Raw genomic sequence first — 7,293 nt, 5'->3', positions numbered from 1 at the left:
TGCTCCAGGAGGAAGGGGGTCCCTTCGCAAAGGTGCTCTCCCCCTCCCTGCCCTTGCCCCCTTGCCTTGCGTTTGAGCCCAACCCCTTCTAGGTGTTCTCTATGAGGTGCAGGTCATTTGGTAGCAGGGAGGAGGTTAGGAGACCTCTGTTTCTTGCCGGAGAAGCTAAAGCTGCTGCAGCAGGGCTGAGGGCTGGCTGGAAGGTTGGTCCTGGCAGCCTGTGCTCGTGCCCACAAGCGCTGCGTAATAGTGCTGATGCTCTGCCGGGGGGAGTGTGCGAGAGACCTGCCTGGGAACAGCTCTCCTGGGTGTGATGGGAAGGAGAACTTGGTTTGAAATTGGTTTTCCTTGTTACTACCGGTTCCTCGTTCCCATGTTGAATGGCCTGATGCAAACATCTCCAGTGTGAGGAAGGGCCCTGCCATGCCAATGTGACTCACGGCATCCTCTGGTTCAGCCTCAGCCACCACACGCTGCCTTGGATCAGGATCAGGTTTGCCACCAGGTAAGTGCTTGTGCTTTGGTTCTTATTTAAGCCAAAGAATGGCCCTTGCAGCCTTGGGTAAGTTACTGGCTGAGGAGGATCCGATGGATTTGCCGTAGTAAGGCTGAGCAGCGGTGCTGCTGCGTGCAGGAACGGACATGTGGAGGGCTTGCTGCCTGCTGCAGGAACCCCGTCAGCCTCTGCTCCTCATGGTGGGAAGTGGTGCCTGATTCTGCTTTCCAATGCGATGAACTTGGACGTGGTGGGGCAGGGCAGTGAGGTTGTAAGTGAGCAGTTTGCTGTGGCTCTGTTGGTAGCAGATGGGCTGGATCAAACCCTTTGTGCAGACCTGTTCCCTTGGAAGGGACGGGAGCTGGGCCGGAGGAGAGGAGCTCGGGAGGGTGATGTCCCACTGAAGGCAATGCTGGGAAATGCCACCCTGGGGATCACTTCACTGGGGGACAGGCTGGGGAGGAATGCTGATTGTTTGGGGGCAGAATTTATTGAAGCTAGTGAATGATCGCTTGACATCTTTGTGCCTAAGGGCAGCAGAAATTCGGTTAAGGTTTCTACGGGTGTCAGACCACCTGGGAGCCCTGTCTGAGTGCACAGGTGTTGGAGATGCCTCGTTTTGTGGCACCTGATACAATGCACTGCAAATACATGCCTGAGTATCAGTAGTAAGCCCCTGTCTTCTGAGCATCACATGCTACTAGCCAGAAAGAAAAAAAAAAACTAAAAATCCCTCATTTCTAGGAGGAAGGAAGGCTGCAGGGCTGGGGGCCCCATTTGTGAAGGAGTTTGAGCAGGTATTGGTGTTGCTTTGCCACAGAACCTCCAGAAAGGTTATTTCTGACTTTAAGGTCAGAACTGGCTGCAACACACTCCCCGCCTTTCTGAGATGAGGTTTGGTTAAAACACAAATCAGGACAACCATTCAGTAGCCTTTGATGTGCGTGTGGTCGTCAGCGAGGACGGGAGCTGCTTTTCCCCACTCAGCATCAGTGTTGTGTGCTTGCGTGCGAGGTATGCTAAAATAGGTACGGTCCTGGAAAACTGGTTACCTCATAACTTATTTTCCATTTCTGCCCTTTGTGAGTTTGGGGTGGACCTGAGGGCTTGTTTCTGAGACCGTTACCCTCGAGGCCGGGTCTCGTGGGCAGACCCCTGAGACCCAACCTGTGAAGCAAGGCAGGGTGTTCGGCCGTGAGTTTACTTGCTCTTTACAAGCTGGGAGCCCTACTGAATGGTGAACTGTCATGTCTGTGAGTGTTAGGACCTGCTGTAAATCCCTGTTAAAGCTAAAACTGTTCGATTCCTAATCTTGCAAGCTGTCCTTAACTGTAAGGTTAGACTTGCAGAGCTAAAAGATTGTTTAACTTTCCATATCTCATAAGCTTTGTTCTTCTGGGTCACACCAGGGGCTGAACCAAATCCCACTTTTTGTCTTGGCAGTCGATTTTTGGAGGCTTCCTATGACTTTACCTCTCACAAATGTGCTGACGTCCTTTGGGGAAAGAGGAATCAAAGGTCCCTCTCCTACCCACTTGACAGATACAGGCTGGGAGCGTTTCAAGATGAAGCAATCGTGTAGGAAGCGCGTTGTTACCTTATGGTCACAAGATCTGCCAACCACTCCTTGCAGGGAGGTGTGTTCATGCAGGAGCTGAGGAGATGGAGACAGGAGTTACAAGGGGTGTGGGAAAGTGCCGAGCAGACTGGGAGCGTTTCGGCCTCCGGTCCCGCTCGGTCGCGGTGGAGCTGGCTTCCGCGTGTGGGCTACCAGCAGCAGGAAAGCCTCTGGGAACTGAGGATGCTGACTCAGGAGGCAGGACAAAAAGCCTCTGGGAACAGAAGATGCTGATTCAGTAGGGAGGACAAAAATAAAGCGTGCTATCTCTTGACTGAGTCAAGAAGGTAATCAAAGAGAGATAACAAGTGGTTGATGACTGTCTCATTAGCAGGTATCTGCTTTCCCGAGGCATGCTTGCCTGCTGCTCCTGTAGGTACCACGGGGGAGGTTACTGGTGAGCAGGTTCCAAATGGTTTGGGCACAGCCTGACATCAGTAGAGGATAATTAGAGCCGTTGGTTTTGCCCGGAGCATGCTGCTGCTGGCAGCAAAGGGGGGTGGTTCAGGCCATGCTGTGTCCCCTGGAGCAGTCCTGGGTGCTGCCAGCCCCCGACATCCTCCCACTGCTGGGTGCAATGTTAATCTTTCTGCTTAATCGGGTGCTCCTTTTGCTGAGGGGTTTATTTCGTCTGCTGTCTCCACTCCCTCTGTTGGACTCTAGCCCCAGTGGAGTGTGAGATGGAGGAGCTGGCTCACTTCTTGTCTTGCTTTAGCTGCCTCCTGCATCTTTTCCAACCCTATCGTTCCCCAGACTAGATGAAAGAAATTTAAAGCCAAGCTGTGCTGCAATGGGATTAATGCTTTCAGTGACCATATAGGCTCCTGGTTTGATTTGCTTATCCAGGCAGCATCTCTCCTAGGGAGGCCAGAGCCCGCAGACTCCACCTGCAGCAATTCCTGTTCGCAGGCTTTGCAGCCACCTCATTACTAGAAACAAGAGGCACGCTTGGGATGACAAAATTGCATGTTGCCATCACCTGCTGAATAGCACATGGGTCTGTAGCTGGTGCTGCCCAGGGTGGGGAGGTCTGTTGGGGTGCAATGTGCTGTAGCAGGACTTACCCAGTGCGCAGCCAGAAATCCTGCTGGTGACTGGATGACTGACCTGCTCTTTGCATCTTTATGGAGCCAGAATCCTGGAGTATGTAGAGATACGGTCCCTTGCCTCAGAACCTGTCTGAGCTCCTGTTGAATTTGGCCCGATCCAGTCTGGCTTAAATCCTGCACTGTGAGATGCCCATCTGTTCAGCGTGTTCCTGGACTGTGACGTGATTTTGTCAGGGTGAGCACGGAGCCTGTGAGCTGCTGCCTCAGGGCTGGCTTCATCTCAGTGATGAGCAAAAATAACCTAAAGGCTTAGTCCTGGGGATAAGAATTGCTGTATCTAGGAGGGGGAGATTTCAGCGCAGTACAGAAACACTTAAAAAAACCTGAACATGAGTCAGGGAGTAAAGTTAAAACACATAAAAAACCTATTTCTGATAGATAAAAGCACTCAACCAGAGGTTAAATGTAATTTGACTCATATGCCTTGTCTTCACACTTCTGTACCTTAGCTTCTTTGATTGTCTATATTTAAGAGGTGACATTGGAGAGCATGGATTTATCACGAAGATTTATTTGTCATGGAGAGATGAAGGAGCTATCTGGCACTTGGGGATTTTGTATCAAGTTGCGCTTCTGGCAGACACCAGTGGAGTGTTTAAAGAAGATCACATTGTAGAGCAGAGTAGTAAGTTGCTATAAGGATGGACAAAGGCTTGTCTGTGGTCTGTGATGCAGGGACTCTGACTAGAGAGCCCCTGGACTTGTAAGATGTCTCTCTGGTCCAGGATGCATGCAAATACAAAATGTGTAGCCAGAGGCACAGGCAGTGGCTTCCCCAAAGGCCCATTCTAGTCATTTGTCAAAATCCATTGGGGTGATGGAAGAGGTTGCCGGTGTGAAGAACTGTGAGATACTGGCAGCTGAGGAGCTTGCCTGGAGCCATTTATGTTTTCAGAGGTCTGAACAAGGTCTGAGAGTCCTGAACCAAGCTTTGCCCCACCAGCATCTATTTGAAAGCCCTTTTCAAGGCATCCAGTTTTCGATGATGTGCTGTTTGTGCTCCTTCTCCAAACCCTCCTCAGCTTTCAGCTGTGCTCCTGGAGTGGCGTGGTCTGCGGTGGCCATCGGATCATGGCATGCATTCCAGCTGTGTTTCAGCTGTCGGCCTGCTGGAGTGTGACCCATGGAGAAACTCCTCTGGGCCTGGATCTTCTGGCCTGGGGTCTGTGATGGTGCCTGAAAGGGTAACTCAAGTGCGCTGGGAGGGCTGCTGCTGCCAGCTGGCTCAGCTGAGCTCATGCCCATGTAGCATCAGTAAAAATCTCAGAAAGCTTGAAATGAGAGCCCAGTTCCTACCCTGACTTTTTTTTATGTATTGGGGATTTGGTGCACAGTCATGAATACATAACCTTTGTGAGGGAATCCAGGAGGTAAGATGTTTACAGCTTTATAGGATCTGTATGAAATACAGTATGTTGGCAATAAGACAGGATTGGGTTTCTTGGGGAGCCCTCTCTGTCCCTTTGTCACCCATGCTTGTAAATAACACTTTGAAGCAGGAGGCAAGACTTCATCCTTGGATGGGTGTTGTCCCCCCCATTTTGCAGCTGGGGCAGAGGAGAGGGGTGCCTGTGGTCGCAGGGCAGAGTGAGGAACAGAGCCTGGGAGCTAGAAACTCATCTGTCTTTTCTAATGTCACAGCACCATCCCTTAAAACTTGAGCTGATGGCTGGTAAGTGTGGTGATTAGCTACAGCTTCAGATACTGAAGATACTCCTTGAAATGGGAACAAATTAGGTCCTCGTTGTGTCCAGCTGTCCTATAGGCACCGAAAATGCCAGAGCAATTTTAGCTTCCCCGAAGTGACACTGAAGTTTTATTAGTGCCATTCACTGAACCCCTTTCTGCTGCTGTATAAGCGTTAGCAAAAGGTCCCCTGCACCTCAGCTCTAACTGACGAGCAATGCGTACATATGGCACTTCTCCATCCTATATTTAACAAAGCCACAATTACATGGAGATATAGAGGCAGATAAGCCATTTGAGTGCTCTGCAGAGAAATGGCACCAAAATAGTTGTAGTGTTGTTTCTAATTGCAACGGACGAGCAGCCTGGCTCATTAATCCTCCCTATCAGCAGCACATAGCCTGTCTGCACCAGAATAGCCCTGATCTCAGCAAACCTGCATCCAGCCCTGGCCTTCTGTTTTCAACGTATTTGGAAAAGACAAGCTTCCAGCACAGTCCCAAAGGGACTTCCACTTGGCTGGGCTGCCTTTCCACAGCAGAGATGACCCAGGGCATGAGGGGCTTTGCAGCATTTCAGGGGGCTACCAGGGTACTTGCAGATGTCCATGCAACCCCAACTTTAGGCTGAGCAAGAGCTCCAGTTGGGCAGGTCCTGCACTGTGGGTGGTTGTGCTGGTGAGCAGTGAACCACCACACCAGCATCTCCTGTTGCTCAGGGGGTGGTGGGGCTGCTGCCCATTACCTGGCGACCACCAGCCGTGCAGCACAAGCAGCTGTGTGGTGGGAATGGTGCTCCCTTGCCCCACCAGCCCTGGCCATGGCTGCCGTGGCTTTGCACTGCTGCAGCCTTGGCTTTAAGGCCAGAGGATGTAATTCAGACAGCGCTGCTGAGCAGAGGGCCCGTGCTGTTGTGCTTCTCCCTTCTCTTTTCCCCCCTTTCTTCTTGGACACCTGCATGAATCTGTTCCAGGGGCTATAATGAGCGCTGTTAACAAACCTAGTCTGTGTTTTCTTGCCGTCCTCGGTGACTTCGGTCTAAGCTGTGTTTGCAGAAATTTTCTCTCAAGAGATGGTAAAAGCTACTCTTCAAAACTAAACCTGAGCCTTTAAGAGCACTCAGTGCTGTTGCAATCATCCTGGAATCCTCATGGTAGGAGCCTGAAGTCAGGGACTACGTGGACAAGGAAGCCAAAGCTGGGGTCTGACGGTGGCTGGGTTCCTGCTTAGGGCAGAGGCTGCGCAGTGCATGTGTGAGGTGTGGAGTGCTGCCTGCCTGGCGTTACGGGGTGGAGGAAGGTCATGCAGAGGCAGGGACCGTAGTGACAGGGCAAGCAGGGGTGCAATGGTATCACTCTTTCGGCTGCTAAATGGTGGTTTAGTCCGCTGCACCCACGTGGTATGCAGGTCATCAAGTATTGTGCAGGCAGGAGATTTGGGTTTGGGACGGGCTAATGCGTGTTGAAAGCTAGGAATGTTTTCCATCTATTTTCTTCATTTTAATTGTGCGTATCCTCTCTTTGAAGACCAAATGGCTAGACAGCAGCATCTTATAGCACACTCCGACGTGGTGGGAATGTCAGCTGAATCCTAGCAGCCAGCTGCAGCTGCTTGGTCGATACCAGCCTGGTTCAAGGCTGGCTTCTGCAGAGCTGAGCCCTTTCCCACTCACCACCTTGCGAAGAGCTGCTTCATGCAAGCTGTTGGATCCAGGGCATGCTGTGGACTTAATGTCCCTCCCAGCTGAACTCCTGGGATGACTGGGATGGATATAGCTAGATACACCACTTGGGAATTCAGTACATAAAGTTCTGCTCCCTTTGCCTTGCTTTCACTGGGATGAGGGCACATTGTACATGAGGAAGTGGAGGAACCATAACTTGGTGCAATCTGTCGGAGTAAGGGTCATGTATGGAGAAACTGGGCAAAAGGACTTCTGGATCATCCTAAGATCCCAAGGAAATATACTACACTGTTTTTGCTTCTTTAACCTCTTCTTTTCTATGTTTTTGTCTGCCAAATGCCTTCAGTAGCACTCCAGACACATGATCTGCACCCACAGAATAATGATGTTTTGCCTATTAAAATTCTCTTTTCCATTTCAGCTAAAGATGGCATTTCTCTTTGCTTCCTTTTTTCACCTTTAAGGTGAAAAAAAATCAGGCTTTTAATGATTGAAGGGTGAAAAAGGCATAACCAACTTGCTGAAAAGTACCACGTGTGGGAGATGCTAAGAAGCAGAGGATGGCGCACACAGGGGAAACTGGGCACAGAAGCAAGAGTCCCTCCTCACCTGGGTTTGAGGGACAAGGCCAGATCTCTGCTGAGTGGTGGGGAATCAGGAACACCACCCCTGGCAGTCGGTAGCTGGACCTCTTGAGATAA

This window comes from Falco cherrug, chromosome 13 (genome assembly GCF_023634085.1).
Source record: "Falco cherrug isolate bFalChe1 chromosome 13, bFalChe1.pri, whole genome shotgun sequence".
Taxonomy (NCBI): Eukaryota; Metazoa; Chordata; class Aves; order Falconiformes; family Falconidae; genus Falco; species Falco cherrug.
This window is presented reverse-complemented; position numbering follows the sequence as displayed.